The sequence below is a fragment of the Oxyura jamaicensis genome, chromosome 5 (genome assembly GCF_011077185.1).
Source record: "Oxyura jamaicensis isolate SHBP4307 breed ruddy duck chromosome 5, BPBGC_Ojam_1.0, whole genome shotgun sequence".
Taxonomy (NCBI): Eukaryota; Metazoa; Chordata; class Aves; order Anseriformes; family Anatidae; genus Oxyura; species Oxyura jamaicensis.
This window is the reverse complement of record NC_048897.1, coordinates 3,407,171-3,425,574: the sequence shown is the minus strand read 5'-3', so window position 1 is coordinate 3,425,574 and position 18,404 is coordinate 3,407,171.

Here is an 18,404-nt window from a genome sequence, read left to right as displayed (position 1 = left end):
GGTTAGGAGATATTAGTATACAATGGCTGCTCAGTACCTGGTATTTATAGCAAATTTCCAGTGGCCAAGGAAACAAATCACAAAAAACCAGCCTTGGAAAGGATGGAAAAAGCCCAGGACAGCCAGTGTTACTGGTATTCCTGTCCAAGAGAGAGGTCCTGGGCAATATGAGTGCCTCTTTCAGGTCTGTGTACGCACAGACGTGGGCTCTCATGTTCCTTGCTGTCCCTGGCTTGCCTTACAGCCCTGCACCCAGTTCTTACTCCAGACACATCTTCTGCCTCATGTCCTTCCAAGGACTGGCAGGTCTTGTCTCCTCATCAGACATTACCTCCTTTAATTCATTCACCCCCAACGCACCTACACATCTCTGCAGGATGGGCTCTGTGTTTCACATCCTGCAAGGCTTTTGCTTTGGTTTGCACATTTTGCAAAAAAAATAAAGCAGAAGCCTGAGCCCTTGGTGCATGGCCAGCTTGGGTTCCCTGGGGTGCCCACCTACCTACAGGATCATGGCCCTGCCTAGGGGCTTCTTTCTCCTGGGCTGACCCTTGGGCTTGCTTGACATGGATCCTGGGCAAGAAAGAAGTACAAATAACGCAGGTGAGGGCAGAGATCTCATTTCTCCTACTCCCCAAGGGAGACATAGCAGAGCAGGAAGCTGTCTGGTGCTGACATTGCCTGCCTTTGGATACATCCTGTCTCCGGAAGAAAGAGTCCCTCAGAGCTTTGCTCATCCTGGGGCTGAAATCGTGGGTAGCCAGAAGCAATCAGAGCAGGCTGGGAGCTCTACCACCTCTCCAGGAGCATGACAAAAGCCATTCTTGATAATCTTGTAGAGATACAGGTAGCTTTGAAGCCCCCTGCCTGAGCTCAGTAGCAGATAGCTGAGCTTCTGGAACAGGATAATCCTCCTGAGCCCCTCTCGGCTCCTTCCAGTAGATTGCTGAGGACTGATTTAGTATTTACTGGTCCTATGAAAAATAAGAGAGAGAGAGAAAAGCAATTTGGGAACTATCAAAGTGAGTAGCTGTAGCTTTTATGGAGCTGGTTTTATGGGAGATTGCTTCCAGGTGACTCTTGGCTGGCGCAAGGCTTCGCCTGACATGGAGCAAATCGGTGTGCTGAGGGGGCTTGTGGCCATCGGGCTGCAGCCACAGCCCACCTTTCCCTGGTCCTGGGCAAGCGCTGGCGCTTGGACCTGCGGGGTGGTTGGAAGTGATCGCCTCCCCGACTGTAAAAAGCACAAGGAGAAGGGCTGTTGTCAGCACGTCAGCAAGGAAAAGCAGAGCCGTATCTGGCTGTGGGGCTGGGCTGCAGAAGGTGATGCACTGAGATGTACATTGCAGGGATTTCCTCCTCGTTATTGCACAGTAACAGAGCCCACTGCACACGTAATTCACAATATCTAGGTAGGAAAGCATGCGGGATGCAGCAGCCCCACCATACCCTGCACCTACTCCGAACCCCTGGCTCACTGTGCAGAGGCAGAATCGCTACAGTCTGCGTCCGGGAGTGAACAGAGGGCTTGTAATTGTGTTGGACAAGAATTCGGTTTTAGCTAGAGATGGGCATGATCTGAATGAGGCAGCTCTTGACTGGACAATCTCCAAAAATTAAAGGCTATTCTCATCTGGGATTTTCAGCCAGGCTGCCTGAGAGGCTTTTCTGAAACTCAGAGACAGGGTGAGATGCAAATGCTGTCTCTTTCCCACCTTTTCTGGTAACCAGTGTCGGCACACACACACGTACATACTCCTGACTCAAATCCCCACCGCAGTGCAACCCCCCGGCCGTGGCTGTGAGCCTGCAGACGAGATTGCCATCTCTGTGAAGCCTTGCCAAGCCACCAGTGCTAGCAGGGCTCCTCTGGTGACCACGCGCGAGCTTCTGCTGGAAGAGCGAAGGCACAGTGGCAAGGCGCATCACTGCTCATCAGAAATGTACTGTGGGAAAGAGAGACAGGTCTGAGGTCATGCTTGGTGTGTAGGTTTGAAAAGAAACAACTTTTTTTTTTTTTTTAATATATATATACTTTAAAATTTTCCTATTTTCTATTACTTCTTACCTCCACCCTTCCTTTTTTCCCCTCCCTCAAATCCCTTCATTCTATGTGGAGAAAAGAATAAGGATGAAGGAGCTTTCCGAGCCAAAAAAAATGTACAGAATTGACAGCCAAAAAGAGGAATATTTAGCTTTTTTTTTAGCTAAAATAAGTTTTTTTTTAAAAAAAAAATCAAAAACACCAAATGAACAAACCAAAAGCACGTGAGGTGAGAGACCCTTTTTAATGGAAGAGACCTCTACAAATTTTCTGCTACTTCTAGAAACAAGGGTTGACTGCTGCTTTTATCTGAAACCGGGACCTGGTTCTTAGTTTGGCAGCTCTAAAGCAGCGAGCAGAACATGCTGATCTGGAAGATGGGGCCTGTGAGAGAACAGAGGGGAGCATGCGGCAGCACAGCTCTCCCAGTCCTGGCACTTGGAAATACCTGGATGGCAAGGAACCTGCTAATTACTGGCAGTGGCAGTAATTTTCTTTATTTTTATTTATTTATTTTTGATCCCTCCAGATGCTCTTGGCTCCTCCCTTGCAGCAGCACTTGGCTGCCCCGTGCCTCCGCTGTGAACGTGAGCGCAGAGGCAGGCAGGTCGCTGCCACCTGGGGTCAGTAAGTGGCTGCAGATCCCAGCATCGCGGTGTGGAACGAACAGACGTGGCCAAAAGGCCCCGACTGCGCCTGGCTGTTGAAGCAGTGCTGCTGGTGGGCTGGCACCGGGGAAGAATTCAGCACAGACCGCTTCTCCCCTCTGCTGCTCACCTCGGCACGGCGCCTGCTGTCCTGCTGAGAGCACGGTGCCAAGCTTGGCCCCGAAGCAGGTCCAGGGACTTCACCTCATCCCCTGCAGCCGAAGAGTTAACTCCCTCTGCAGCTCTCCTGCACCAGTAGGATTTAGAAGGGATTGCAGCATCATTCTTTAGGCATACCCAGATGCTCAGTATTAACGTAGGCAGCTCTGCGAAGATTGTTTCCTGCTACTCATCGGATGGGAGGAATATTTGGATGAAGTAGTGGTTTGGGTATCGCTTTGCAGGTCTGGAGTATAACTCAAGTGGAAAGAGATTTAGCTCCAATTACTCGATGTAATTCAGAATACAGAAGAGCTCTCTGTTGCTAAGACAGTAGTTAGTTTTCAGTTAGCTTCTACTCCACTGGCAAAAGCCACAGCAAGCTGCACTCTTCCTTTTTTTGTGAGTGGGTGCGTGTGCGTGAGCTCCAGACCTCAGCCCGAGAGCCCTTAGTGTCAGGGCAGGCTTTGAGATACGACTCAAAGGTGTGCATTTATCTGCAGTCTCAAACAAAGCAAAACGAGAAATAGAAATTAGAAATAAAACTCATTCTGCACTGGGTCTGAAACGAAACGAAAGCAAACCCATCCTTTTCAGTGTTTTTCTAGCTTACTTAGTTCCTGTTGCTCAGGCTGGGTGGTGAAGCTGAACTCCTCTCCTGGCAGCTCCCTGCAGCTCCTATGCCATAGGCAGGTTCTGTTTTGTCTGGGTCTCCAGCTCCACTGAAGTCTTCAAGCCCTGGTTTCACTTACGTTGAGAGCAAAAGCAACATTGAAAAAATAAAAATAAAAATTTAAAAAGTGCAAAAACAATAGTTTTGTTTAGTGCTTACATTCCTCCTTGCATGAAAAATCTTGATTCTGAGCCTAAGTTTAGCTGATGATGCCCTTTAAAGTTTGATTACAAATGGACAAAACCTATTCATTAAAATAAAGGAGGGGAACGGGTGACTTGTCTGACCTGGAAAGCCCCACTGAAGAAATAGTGGATTTAGTTATCTCAAAGCAAGAGGGAACCTAAACTATCCCATGAGAGTGTGTAGGGGCCAAAATAAAGACCAAAATGCTGCAGAAAAATTGAAAAAATGCAATGCTGCAGAAAAATTGAAAAAATGCAATGCTGCCTGGCTGAATAGCAGCTATTGCAGTGAGCACATGTAAAAGGATTGCTAAACCTGAGATTTTCCAGAAAAAGTAAACCTTGGTCTCCCATTTGTTTAGAACCAGGTTTAATTTCAGCATAGTATTTGTTCCAGCAGCTCATTTTAATGCTGCAGCTTGAAGAAATCTTAACCATACTGGGGAAGATACAAGAACAGATTGTTGTTCCAGCGCAAAAACCTGCAGCCCTTGATAAATAACAGAGCATGATCCCAAGCTGTCTCCTAGGTTGTCTGAGCAGAAGGTATTTCCCCGCAAACCTCCGAGGTTTGTTTTCTGTTTCTAATCACTGCGACTGCAGGCTCCTTGAGGCAGGGACTGCTCTTCGTCATCCTCAGCGCCTCGATGGGCCACTGCCCGGTGCTGCCCTCTCCCGCGACGGGGGCAGTCAGTCCTTCCAGCCCTGAGATTGTTCCTGTTCCCCACAGCTTTCCTGCTGCATAGTTGGCATCTGGGAACGTCCGAAGGGAAGGAATCGAGGTTGCGAGGAGAGGTAAGAAAGTTGCCTGTCACAGTGAAACATCTGCAGAACCTCTGCCTGTTCTTCGCATCTCTGAACCACTTGGTGTCCCACCGCTGGGCTTTGCTCTGCTCCAGTTCAACTTTCAGCACATTCACCTCAAAATCCGGGCAGATTAAAAGACTTGTGCCAGATTCACCCATTCTTTTCTAAAAATAAACCTCCCAAAAATCAACAACGGAGGGTTGAGCTAAACGTGTTTGACAGGCTGTGATTTTCCTGCTGGGCATTAAAGCCCAGCCAGGACTGACTACGCACAAAAACGAGGTGGTTCTCTCCCCACCCTTCCGAAATGTTTTAAGCCAAAAGGAGGATGACCGGTTCCTAACCTGGTGCAAAGTCCAGAAAAGTGCGAGGCCGATTTTGCTGTGTCACAAGCTGATCTTTCACAGATGCTGAAAAGCTAGGAAGTGCAATTATGGGGAAATTGCACTAAGGCAAACAAGTACATGCCAAATTCTGCCATTCTCCATTACCCACCTGAGCCCCTTGATTGTGGCAGACAACGCACCATCTGTATGTGCTTTGTCAAAGGGAAAAAAATAATCCCAAGAACGGTGTCTGAACAGGGAAGAGGGAGAAGAGGGGGAGGCTCGGGGACGGAGCAGGCACCCAACAGCCACTGCAGAGCTGTGGCAGCACCCAGGAGCCGTGCTCAGCCCAGACCTTCTCCAGGGTTGCCCAAAATGGGGTAGCCTCAGCTCACCCACATGGTCATTCCTGTTGTGTTTGGCCATCGGGGGCTTCTCCAGGTCCCTGAGCTCTCTTCCCCCTGAGCATGCGGTGTGAAGCCCAGTTCTCATGAGAACAAGCTTTCCGGGCACTGGGAGATGTCAGATACTTCCAGCTCCTGCTTGGGCCAGAAATAACTTGCAATCTTTTCTCAGGATATTCTGGCAATGCTCTTTGCTAACCCAGATGGATCCCACTATTCCTGAGGTACCAAAACACAAAAAAGAAGAAAACAAATGAGCAAATAGCACAGGAAGGCAAGGACGTGAAGGAGTTACCCACGCTCACCGAGCCTCAGAGATAGCCTGGTTTTCAGCTGAGCCTTGGGTTCAGGTGCTGTCCTCTTTTGAACCCAAGCACTGCAGCAGTTCTCCATGGTGTGCCCCGCACTTCAGAGGCAGGAGCAGTCAGAGTGCTGCCCTGGTTATATTTCCTTGCCCCGCATTTCCTGGGTGGTCCTGTTCAAGCCATCAGATGTCACAAGTCCCTGACTTGGGAAGGGGTCCGGCAGCATCCCCTTCCTTCACATAAATAAAATAAATGCCCCCAAAGGCTCCCACACAGCAGGAACAGGAGCTGAGCAGAGGAGATGGAGAAATAACCTGCTTTGGCCTCCAAAGGCTCATCTCTACCAGCGGCCTCCCAAGGCCTCCCCCCTGCCCTCCTTCATGGGCATAGCCCCATGGCCAGGGGTGGCAACGGGGGCTGGGAGAGCCCATGCTGTGCCTGAGAACACCAGCAATTCCTCTTTGGTGTTGCCTGCCTCTTTTCAAGCTGGCTTTTCACAAGTACTTCAGCAAACGCGTCTGCTAGCAGCACCGGCAGAATTTAGAGGCTACGCAGGGCTGGACCCAGCCGCGAGATGAACCAGGGAGGTGCTGGGCTCGGGGAAGCCAGGCTGCGGAGCTGTGTGTCATATGCCTACAGGCATATTGCCCGTATCTCTAACCAGCACCTGCAGACCTTAACAGTCGTGGTTTACTGAGCTGAAAACCACATGGGATTTTAGGAAAACAGACTGGCATTGATTGAGCTGGGCAGTCTCAGTCCTTACTGCAACCCTTTAAAGTGGTGCCTGGTTGGTACGGCACCCATGGAGTGACATTTCAAAGAGCCCAGGAGGTGTTGGTCTGGTCTCAATGCCAGCTGCTGAGGGTCACAGCAGCTCAGACTTTGTTTGTAGATGGTTTTAGCTAAGAGCAGTGCAGATCCATCCCTCCTTCACTGCAGAAAACCCAGGACTGAGCCAGGTGGCTCAGTGTATCTATCTCCAGGATAAGGGAGGTCTGGCCAACAATGTGAAAACTGATGCTGTGATAAAGTTTGTCTCAAACCCAGCATCCACTTCGAGAAGCAGTTCATAATTGGAAGCTATGTGTTGCATTCTGAGTGAGAGAGCAGTATCTGACAGACCAGAGAAGAGCTGACTTTGCCAGTAGTAACTGGACTTTACTGCCCTAACTTTAATCACCTTCACTGGAGAATGAGCATTTGGCCATGCCTTGGTCTCCTGCATGGGCCGTGTCCTGGCGTGGTGGCAGCTGCCCAGAGAACAGGGCTCCAGCAGAGGATCTGTTGCCCTCCCATCTTGCAGGCTGCAACTTCTTGGTTAGAGATACAGGCATAGATTAAAAGCTGTATTAAAAGGGAGAGAAATAGGAGAACAATGGAGTAGCCATAAGGTGTGAGGTGTGAGAGGTCTGATGTGCTGGCTGCTTGAGGAGCCTGCCACAGGCTACATCTGCTGGCAGGGACTCCTTGGGGCTGGCAGGAAGGATGTTTCCCCCCAGGCCCCTCACCCTGCAGCTGGGTGACCCTGTGGGCAGGTGGACAGGACTGGACGGGATGCGCTGCTGTCATGGGTGGTAGCACATTGTGATGCTGCTGGGACGCAAGTGAACCACAGAGGAGGTTTTAGAGCAGGAACAATTGGTGCAAATACCCTGAATTAGGTTGCTATTCGTGCTGGCTGCTCCAATTGCATGTATCTAGACATCCTGCTACTCCGCCATTCACTTATTTGTTCACATGTGGACATCGGTGCTATCATGAATGTCGAGATGTAAACAGTGCCAGGCTAAACCGGGAGCTGGATGGGGTTTATCTCGCAAGGGAGGGCTTATCTTGCATCTCTAAAGATGTAAGTACGGTTTCTGAAATCAGTGGTTGTTGCCAGACTGGGCTTTGAGGGATGTCCCCAGGGTAAAGAGGGGAAGCTGAAAGCGTGTGGCTTCGGGTGTAGCCAGAGCACACACGGTGCGGTGCATCTGCGCTCACCCAGGCAGACAAAACCTTGACATTACCTTGCTAGGTCCAGCCTCAGTCGTGCTAGGAGACACGTGGGTCTCTTCTGTGGACAGGAGGTGAGGAGAACACATGCCCTGCTCACCACTCTGCCCTTCACCATCCACCAAAGGCTGTGCAAGCAGAGGCAATCGGACAACATACATCCGTCTAAGGGTGGTTTGGTTGAAGAACTGCTGGTGGCCAACTTGGTGGACCAAGTTTGAGAGCACATGTTGAGCTGGTCTGCACGTACCCCATAAATGTAGGAAATGCATCTCCACTACCAAAAGGCATTTTTGTCTGAAATCTGACTCAGAAAAAGGGAAGAGAAAAAAGTGAGCCTACATGTAACTTCCTGCCTCTGGTCTAAAAATTGCACTGGCAAGCTTACAGTTGGCAAGACACAGCAACGGATGCGACTATTTTTCTGCATTCCAGTAAATTTAGCATGATTTGTCTAATTCAGGAGTTTACAAGCAGTTTCCTTGTTTGCATGAGATCTCAGTATAGCACCTCATGCTTCTTTCCATTCTTCACTGCACATTTTCGGTGCGTGGACTAGCTTCCTTCTCTCTTGCTCTCCTCCAGCCACCCTCAAGTCCCTCACCTGGCAAGCAAGCACGAGGAAAAGATTTATTTATTATTTTTTTTTAGAGCTGTTTTTCATGCACGCTAGTATGTAGAAAGATGAAGAGACTCCCAGCCACTGGTGAATTTAGGTGTATTAAGGTAAATTATGCTTTGTTATCAGTTGTAGACTCAAGCAGAGAGGGGAGAAGTAAGGTGCTCTAAGCCTGTACTTACCCTTGGCAGTTCCAGGGATGATATCTGACAGCTGTAATTTCCAGATGGGTTAGATATGCTTCCCTTCAGGCAGAAAGTCCTCTGTGAGACAGGTCCGCAGGCCACCATGGATGTAAGCCCCCTGCTGTAGGAGCCATTAACACGTGGGGCCATACCCTGGGACGGGCAGTGGTGCTGCGCTGACAGGAGGACTGCTGGGGCCTCTGAATTGCAGAAGCAGGAGGAAGCAAACCAGCGTGGGATGCTGAGACCAACCCCACTGCATTGTCCTGGATCCCCTGTCACTCCCAGCCCAGGCCAGCTGCCATCCTCGTGGAACAATGGGAGCCCTGCAGACAATGTCAGCTCTTGTCTGGAAGCTGCTCCTGGAGCTCTGCCCCCTTGGCACTGCAGGGGCTGCTGTGGCTTCCAGACAAACAGACATCTTCAAAGGGACCTGTGAAAGCCTGGTCACTCCTGGACGGATGGCCACTGAGATTATCCACCTCTCTCTCTAGAAAGAAAGTACATTCTGCTGGCGTTGTCTTTTAAGAGATTAGCAGCTTTTCATTTCATTTTGAACTGTTGCTGGGATTTGGGGGGGAAATTCTAAAAATAGTTTAGAACTCAGTCTTCATATAACAGTGGATTTGGAAGAGCTCCTATTGCACAGAGCACAATTCCCTTCGTCACCCTTCATCCCATGAGCATCCCATTGGCTCTGCTTACAGAAATTCAGCTGCTGGTTCTGCCCAATCTCACCCGGTGCCACCCTGGAGCCCTACCAGGCTCCTGCTATGACCACTTGAAAGACCTTGTGGTGGCACAGCCATTCTCAGACATCCTCAGGACTAGGGCACACTGCTTGAAATGTGTGTGATGGGCAGCACCTGGCAGTACTGACAGGCCAAACTATTTGCAGGCTCCATGCCTGTCGTTCTCTAGTTCTAACAAAGCGAGCAGAAAATATTCACTTCCCCTTCTTTCTGATACTGCTGGAGGTGTCGGGGCTGAGTTTCTGCTGCCTTCGGGCTGAATTAAATGAGGCTGGGCATAGGGAGGGAGGTATAGTTTCATCTTCCAGGACTTAGGGAAACTTTGGAGCTGGGCCCACATCTGGACATCGCGGTTTTCTCTGAAGTGCTGAGTCGGAGCATCGCACTGACATACACAGCTGCACAGCTGGGGGGGAAACCTGCCTTTGGATCCAGTCCTGCGCCAGGGTGAGCAAGACACGGGCTCATCTCAGTCCCAAAGAGAATCTTCCACTGGTTTTTTGTTTGTTTGTTTGTTTGTTTGTTTTCCCTGTGAGCAACATGCAGTGGATCTCCTGCTTTCCTCCGTCAGCGTCTGCTCGGTTTCTAGGCTTCTATGCAGAATTTGTCTCTAGTGAATCAGTTACGGGACTTTGGGAAGGCTTTTGTAGAGAGATTATATTTTGGAATTGGCAGAGGCAGCACGGACCAAAATTAGCCAAGAAAACCTATAGATGGGACTTTGAGTGGGGTATTAAATCGAATGAATGAATTTATTTCTGGAGGCGAGCATCACAGTCATCACCATGCCTAAACCAGGTCTGAGTGCTGCTGTCATTGCACAGGAAAGCTGTGCCTGCAGCTCTCACTACAAAAAGGAGAGGGGCAGGAGCTCCGTGTTGCAGTTTGGATCTGAAGGCTCAGTCTAAATCTATTCCTAATTGATATAAACCTTCTGAGGTTGGAGCACCACTGTGTTTCTGGGAGATGACAGGCTGCAGCCTCTTGCTTTGCTTTCCTTGTGCTCCTCAGGGCTTCCTCGGACGTGTTTTGTTATTCCTTGCGCGTGCTCTTGCCCTGCATTTATCAATGTCACTGCAACCTTGGAGCTGTTAAGGTCACCTTTGGCAGCAGGAGGAGAGAGGAAGCACAATGCTGTCTGCTCCTGCTAAGCCTGGAGACATGTCCAGTCCAGCCTGCAGTGGAGAGGTGCAGGACACACAGTAATGAGCTGACCCCAAAAGTTAGTGGGGATGAGACCGGGTTGGGGGAGAAGGGGGTAGAGGCACAAAATTGTGCAGTCGCAGACTGTTCCCTCGCTCACATAATTATGTTGGTGTCAGTACTAATTAAGCTTTTTCAAGGCCGGTTTGAACTTTGATTACCAGCTGACAGGTATATACAATCCCCCTTCTGGGATCTGTAGCTCCCTGCAAATCATCAAACTGTCTTCAGTCAGCTTTGGACCAGAGGAGTTTTGCCAGAGGCATCCTGCATCTGTTGCATCATATACAGTACATTAAAACCATCTTTATTGCTCTTTATAAAGAAACCACAGTTGTTAGAGAGTCCTGAATGCTCAGCCCTCATGTACTTCCTTGCCTGTGTAGTTATTTGCCCGTGTTACCCCCTGTTGCTTTGAGACATGGTAATACATAAGGCAGCTAATCATTTAAAGCTATATTCATCCTTCCTCTTGGAAAGCAGTAGTGGCAGATACATAACGACACATTGGATCCAGGGGGGTTGATTTGGGCCCATCTGTGATCTATCCGGTGGGAAACACGGGGGGAATGTCTTTGTTCATTTGTCTCACTCAAACATGCCTATCACAGCCTCTTGATGTACGCGCGACGATCAGGGAGCAGGGAGGAAAAAGAAATTGCAGAGGAACAAATTGATGACAGCCATCCCGAGAGAGGCGAGTCCCGCTCAGAGCCCGACAGAGCGCTGCCAAGCCGTCCCCTCGGCACAGGGACACAAACCAAGGGCTCGCCCCAGCAGCGGGTGGCTTAACTTTGCACTGCCAGCACGAAATGGGGAGAAAGCTGTGCTGGAAAACACAGCTGCTCTCTCTGCCGGAGGATGCTCTACCTGCACGCTTGCCAGGGCGTTGTGAGCGGAACTGAAGGAGAGGTTTCAAAGCAGGTAGTTTATAGGCACCTAAGACGGGTGTCAGTAGATGTCATAAAATCTTCGCATCAGCGGGGTGAAGCACGGCGCAGGGAGGGCTTTGCATTGCTGTAGAAAGCCCACCTCACTGAAAATCAACTATTTTATAGGGAAGTGAGCTTTCCACATTTCTGACAGGGAATTTCCCAAACACACCGTTTTGCTATTATTAAATCATCTCAATAGCATAAATGGCGCCTTGTTTTCAAAAGGATGTTGAGCACTTCAGCTAATCTCGCTGTGATTTGCAAAGTACACAGAATACCCCTGGGTATGCCAGATGTCACAGTTAGCACGCAGCATCACTTTTAGATGCTATAAAAACAGAGCAATACAGCAGCATCAGAAGGGGATGCATTGACAGCTTTGAATTGAAATGTTTCAGCATTTTATTCCAAGGGAAATTCATGAAGACTGCCTCTCAGAATCACTTCCACTCAGAATAACACCTCAGCTCTAAGAGTGAAAATTTCTCACAAAGTGGAATTTCAGCCTTCCATCATCCAGGGCTGCCAGAAGCAGTTCGCAAAAGCCTTTATTTATACAAGTTATGAAAGCAGAAAGGTCACTTCTCTGTGTATCTCTTGAGCTTTAACAAAAACAATAAGGTGCTCAGACATCACTGGAAGAACCATAAAACTTTGACAGACAGACAGTGTTTCACTCTTAAACCTGATCTCATGCCAAACCCTTAATGCGAAAGCATGAGAACAGCAAAAAGGAATGGCATTAATAGATATTTCCTGTATAGCCTGAAATCTCAGTATCTCCCCAAATTATGGAAGTGAGCAGACCATTCTTACTGTCTGAGACAAATGGGTTGTTGAAGAGAAACAAATCAGAAAGTGGCATGTTGCAAGTCAGATTGTTGTAATGCTATCTGTTCTTAAATCCCTCTTTTAACATACCAGTCTTATTTTTTTTTTTCTTATCTCAACAACTCCATTTAAGCACAGCTTTTAAGCAGAATCCATTTTGTTTATCTGAAGCAGAAAAGAAACTGAGCTCACATTTTAACCATTTTGAATGAGAAGAAAACAGAAAATCATTTTTCCTGATCATATCTGGTGTTTAGGCAGAACAAAAGCCAAAACATTGCTTCCTGGGGCTCCTATAGTTGCACAAGGTTTAGAAGCAGTACCACTGAAATACTCTTTTGATTTTCTTTCTGAATCTGCTCCATACCCATCGTTGTAGCTGATGCAAATAGGAAGCGTGTTGCAGCATCTTTGTCAGGATGAGAGTACGTTCAAAAACGTTTCTGCACAACTGGAACTGCTTGTTTCTATTGGTTTGTCCTGAGCCTCTCACAGAGAGAATTTATTTGCATAAGCCCTCATATCTTCTCCTTCTACCTGGTCAGCAAAATCATGAAAGGCGCCACCTTCCAAAGCCGGGATGCTGTATTCAGCATACAAGAACCATGTCTGAGCATCTCCAGAGACCAGCAGGATCTACATACAGAGGGAGAAGAGATTCAGGGGCTGAGCTCATCTCCACTGCTGGTGGAGATCAGAGGCCCCGTGTCTTGTACATCAGTTTTCACGAGCATAATTTTGCTGACTTTCTTGAGGTTATTCCTGATTTACGACAATAGGAGATTAAAATGAGGCTCAGGGAGTATAGCTTCCTGCTGAAATCCCCAAAGAGAGCAGATATTGCATTACTTCACAACAGAGTAAATAATTCCTTTGGACAAAAGAAACCCATGAAAGAGATAAATACCCATCCAAATGCTAAGACAGATGGATTCCTTCAGAGCTTCCTCACTAATCAGATACATCAGTGCCCCCTTCAGTAATGTGACAGGCGGTTTAACGGGGGAAATGTTTCACAGTTCTTGAGACAGGGTCCAGGACCAGCTCCTGCATGGGGATGCCCATCCCGATGATATGGAAGGCTGCTCCGTGAGGATATTCTCTACCAGGAATTTTCCTTCTTCCCATTCATGTCCCGATGTGGCCATGCAGACAGACTGGGGGAGCGCGAGCAGCCGCTGCAGAAAGCCCAGGCTAGCAGGGGAGAAGCTGTCAGGAGGCAGACATTTGTGGTTAAGGCACAGGCAGGGTGGAAAGCTGGTACGTGCCATTTACAGAGAAGCTTCATTTCTGAGAACAAATAGAGAGAGAAAAAAAAAAAAAAAGGCATTTCAGGCCTTTGCAGAAAAAGCCAGAACAAGTGAACAGACCTTGGCAGTGCAGTTTCCCCTAGAAATGAACAATGGAAAGTAACAGAAGCCTCGGGGCATTATTAAGAAGTAAAAATAACAGCTAGCACAGCCGACCCTGGCACTCTCCTGCCATTTGGCATCTGCAGCCCCCCAGGCCCCAGAGGAGAGCGCTGCCTTTGAGCCAGGTTGGTCAGAGCCCACCGCCGGGGAGGTGAGTGGCATGGGGACAGGGCAGGGGCAGCACGCATGTGCCTGGGATAGGAATTCCTACTTGTGGGCAAGAAGTGTGTTCCCCATCCTGCGCTTCCTAGATTTTTCTTCTGTTTCTCTCCAGGATGGATTTGAGTTCTTTCCAAGCTTTTCAGTGAAAAATGACATGAATGTAAGTCCCTGTTTAACTAGGTCCAAGGTCTGGGGAGAGGTGAGGAAAACCTAGATATGCCCTGAGAAGGGCTTTGAGCCTGGATCACCAGAGAGAGAGAGAGCTGTAGCTGATGGCTATCCTTGAACTGGGGCACCCAACTTGGTTTTGGCCACAAATGTTTTCTGAGGCACGAGAAACTCCTCCTAACTAAGCTTTTACCAAATCCTCCAGAAGGTTCAGGATATGGCTTTTTTTTTTTTTTTTTTTAAATTATTTCCCTGGCAGTAAAAGATTATGCAGGAAAACTCCTGCTCCACCTCTCCCACACCTTCTGGAGCTGAAGCTCCCTCTGAAGCTGCCCGTTCCCACGTTTCCCCATCACTGCCAGGCTGCCAAGATCTCTCTGCACAACAACACAATGGGCAGTTTGGTAATAATGACCAAAAAGTCCTCGTCCCCTGCACCCTGCTGCTGCCCCACTGTGCCCCATCCCTGTCCCCCCACCCAACACCAAACAAAGGGGCCGCCATGGAACAGGCACCGAGATACTGCAGCCGACAGACTGTCTGTCATCTGGATCTGCTTTGTTCAGGAAAACCACTTAGTTTACAAATATTTGTATTTAAATGCTTCTCTGCCCACTTAATTCAAGCCTGTGCTTAAAAAAAAAAAAAAAAAAAAAAAAAAAAAAGAAAAAAGGAAACCTTCCTTAGAGAAAAGCAAAACACAAAAACACAAAAACACAAAGGCGAGGCTGAGAGAACTGCTTGTTCACTAATGCCACATTTTCCACAATGGAAATAATTGTCTCCCTTCATGTTTGACAGTAATCTGCAGTCCCAAAATAAACAGAGCTCCTCTTAATTTTGCTCCGGGGTGTTTCCCGTCTGTCAAAGCAGAGCGGGAGACGGCAGGCAGCCGTGGCAGAGGTGCAGCACGCTCGGCTTCATGCTCCTTGCTTTCACTTCAGAGCATCCTGGCGGCAAAGGGTTAAAATATTTTGCTGTCCATCAGTGCAGACAGAGGTGCTTGGCCCATCAGTGGGATGCTGAGACTAGGAAAGGAAGGAGAAAGGCTGGTGAAAAGAGGTGCCGTGGGCTACCTGTATGTTGGTCTCGGTGCCAGAAGGAAAGGAAGGTTACACGGCAGAGCTCAGGCATGTCCTGGTGTCCTGGACAATTAAGGTCTGGTAATTTGGTAATTAATATTTTTGAGTTTAACAGCTTTGGCAAAGTGTTTTCTCTATTTGGCTTTCTAGTAAGTACACTTTTACACCCAGCTATCCTGTGACAAGGAATCCCACAGCTTAGCTCTAGATGAAGTCTCTCTGTTCAGAGCCTGTCACTAGCTGGCTTTGCCCAAGTCCCTTCCATTCTTGGAATAGAAAATTTGGTGAATAACCCAGGCAACCATTATTTGGTAGGCAAATAGGACAATTATTTATTGTCCTGTGTTCCCTCAGGCTTTTCTTTACAGGCAGCTGAGGTTAGAGCTCACTTGGTGGTAAGCCAGGGGGCCCTAACTCAGTAGGCCTTCCTGGCCTACACACTCCAACTTTTGTTTTTCCTCCTTGGCAGTCTTCTCATTCTAAATTAAAAGCCATTTTGAACAGAAACTAGGTGATTGCACTTTCCATGACATGATGAAGTTCAAAAGACACTATCTCTTTCTTGTTTTGGGAAGCAGGTACCCAGACCTGTCTGGCCAAGGGCCTACTACTCCATGTGATGGTGCTTCTCCCTACAAGATGAACCAGGTCTGAGACAGATAGTTGTCTGTGGCCAAAACCTGGCTTTTACCAGACAAGATGCTGAGGGATACACAGCAGGCAGAAGGAAATAATCATGTTGTCCCAAAGGGATCCTTAACACATGGAGGCTCAGACAAGGAGATCAGGTTTTGGGAATAAAGCCTGGGAGAATGCTGGCAGGGAAGGGCGTGCAGACATCTGTACCATGTGGCTGACAGACCAGAGACAAGCCAGGTCCAGAAAAGAGCAAAAAACTCACTATAAAGTTTAAAATAAAATCTGTGAAGGCCAGGAAAGGATTCCACTTTCTGACTCTCTAGGGATCTTTTCCAGGGATTGCTCAAGACCCTTCCAGACCTTGAACCTCTCTTTGATATCTGGTGGAAACTAAAACCAGTCATCTCAGAAAGCATTAGGAAAAGTAGTCTAAAGGGTTGGCATCTATTTCCCAAATGCATCAGAACTTCATCGACTGGAAAGCAACTGTGTGCCTCTAACGAAGGTGTACCCCCCTCTGAGAGTCTGGTTTGCATGGCAGAGTTTTGCCTGCTGGACACGATCCTCTGGGGGGAGGCAGGAGCAGCTAGCAGCTACTGAAGAGCCTGGTAGCATCAGCAAGTCAGAGGAGATGACTAGCTCCATGAAAACTGAGCTCTCTTTACAGAAAGGAGAAATCACCAGAGCCAAAATAATCTTCAGATTAAGCAAGAGAGAGCTGCAGGTAAGCAGCATCCTGGAGCCTGCTGTAGGGTGCAGATTTATGAACCCATCTGGGAAGCTGGTAACTTTGTGCCACTTTTATCCACCTCCTTCCCTGTGGTCTTCAGAAGCGCTGGTGTATGGAGCTGTGAGACCAGGTGTCACCACAGGACAAGGTGCTTGGCAGTGGGGGAAGCCCCGAGGGGCCGTGCGGCTTCCCAGGCAGCTAGGCCCAATTCAGAGTCAAATCGGAAAAAGGAGGTGAGCAACAGGCAGCAAATGAATTGGATAAGGTTTCTGGCTCACGATTTACCCACCCTTTGTGACAGCTGTTAGTTAACACTAGTGATAACCCTGGTGTTGTAATAAATATTGAGGAGGCTTCCTGCAGGGGGAACAGGCTGCATGCAGCTAGGAGAGGAGCCCTGACAGTGCAGCCACAGGGCTTCAATTACAGCAGGTCTGAAAATGTAGGATTTGTATTTGTCTGTTTGGATTTAGCATTAAAAAATGTTAATGTTTCATCTGAACTATTTTTAACATTGAAAATGATTCTCTTTTTATGTTCCGTATTTATGTAATTGCCTTACCTCACGGGAGCTGCCGTGAGAGCTCTTCACTCTCCCACTCAAAGCTACAGAGGAAAAGCAGGGATAAAACTACAGATCCCATGATGCCTGTACAACATTAGGTGGTGCTACATAACTGCAGACATTGGCTCTTAAATAGAGGAGCGACTTATGCCAAAAATTCCTATTGCTTTTTTTTTTTTTTTTTTTTTTTTTTTTTTTTTAGACAAAATACCTTATTTCTATCAAAAACTCCAAACTTAATTTTTCAGGAATTTTCTTTTCTAACAGACATTCGAAAGTGCCCTAGAAATTACAGGCAATATTTTTAAGGACAGCTAGTATCTGTTAGGAAATAATTTAATATAAGGAAGAAATTAAAGCCTACAAACACAGAAGCCCTTCCTGAGACAAGCACACGTTTTTTTGCACCAAAAAAAAAAAAAAAAAAAAAAAATCACTTTTATAAAATATTTCCCAGTTTGAGCAATGTTATATTTTGACAGTTGTAATTATAATGGCCTGCAACCTTTGACTTTCCCTTCATGGAGCCTTTGCTGTTAATGCAGAACTGATTTAGGGACTGGGGTCCCTAACAGCAGCTGACTCTTATTAGGGCTTGCCTCCAGCAGTGGGAGAGTGAGGTGAACAGCCAGGTAGCCCAAGACAAGACGTAGGAAACTCCTTGACCCATGGCTAGAGCATGAAGGAGGAGGATTACTCAGGGCAGCTTGATGGACATGGGAATGCAGACATTGTCTTGGCTTTCCAAAGTGCAACGGATGCAGGAACCATGGGCGTTAGAAGACAGGCATTAAGGTAGTGGCTTGTGTCCCCCGGCTTTGGAGCCTCCTGAGATCAGTTTGGTCCTTGCTGCTGGGTAAGGTCATGGTCACGAGGGCCCTGCCTCACCCACTTCACTGTTCTCACAGCAACACATGGCAGCAGGGAATGACAGAGAAAACGAGCCTCCTGCAGTACGTAATTTACCTTTCCTCCTCCTTTGTTTTGAGCCCCACTTCTATGGACTGTGAGCTTCCTTAGGGTAGCGTGGGAGTTTCCATGTTGGGCAGAGGAAGGAAGGTGACTGAGTACGGACAGTAGGTGGCTGCCCTCTTTGCAAGTGGGGTTTGTCCTGAGGTATTAACACTGAGCTCTGCCACTGACCATCGCTAGGAGCAGGGGAGCACTCTAGCCTCAGGGTCTGGTTCATGCCCATCCCTACATATAACCTGGATGCTGACATTTTCTCACTGGGGTGCAGAAAAAGGAGGTTTCCGTACCCTCCTGGGCCGAAGCATTTCAGACTTTAATGACTCAAGTCTGTGGAACAGAAGCAATAAAGATGTGGGAGAGAAGGAGGGGAAGCAAACTCTCTCTCAAAGGTACCAAAGTGTGTAACACCTCGTAAAGCAGTGGGAACTGGAGCTCAGAAAGTTATTGGAATCAAGACTTTCATCTCCTGTCAATAAAGCGTTATCAGCACCGAGCCCAATTTTCGGCTCTTAATTCCAGATGTGCGCACTGGAACTTCGTGCCTCTTCTCATGCTGAAACCTGCAGCTAAGTTCAGGCCCCGGGGCAAATGGAAGGCA